A 297-nucleotide genomic window follows, 5' to 3' on the forward strand; every position below is an offset into this window, starting at 1 on the left:
TTTTTTCTATATGTCTATTAAAACAAAATGCACAATAAAGTCTTAGCAGATATCAGTCTGTAAGAGAATGCTCTGCCCACCAACAATGTGGGTTAAAGGGGTAAATGACCTGCCATTGGCCTCTGATCAGAGCTGTGTCTCCTTGCTGGTGGTGCTTGACTTAAGTACATCTCTTGACATCCTTAATCATACTATGTAGTGCACTACAGTTAGCCCACAATGCAGCAGCGATAGTCCTTACAATAACCAAAAGATTTGACCACATCTTCCTTCATATGCATTAAATTCTCTCCCAGT

This window comes from Silurus meridionalis, chromosome 2, assembly GCF_014805685.1.
Source record: "Silurus meridionalis isolate SWU-2019-XX chromosome 2, ASM1480568v1, whole genome shotgun sequence".
In the NCBI taxonomy this organism is placed as follows: Eukaryota; Metazoa; Chordata; class Actinopteri; order Siluriformes; family Siluridae; genus Silurus; species Silurus meridionalis.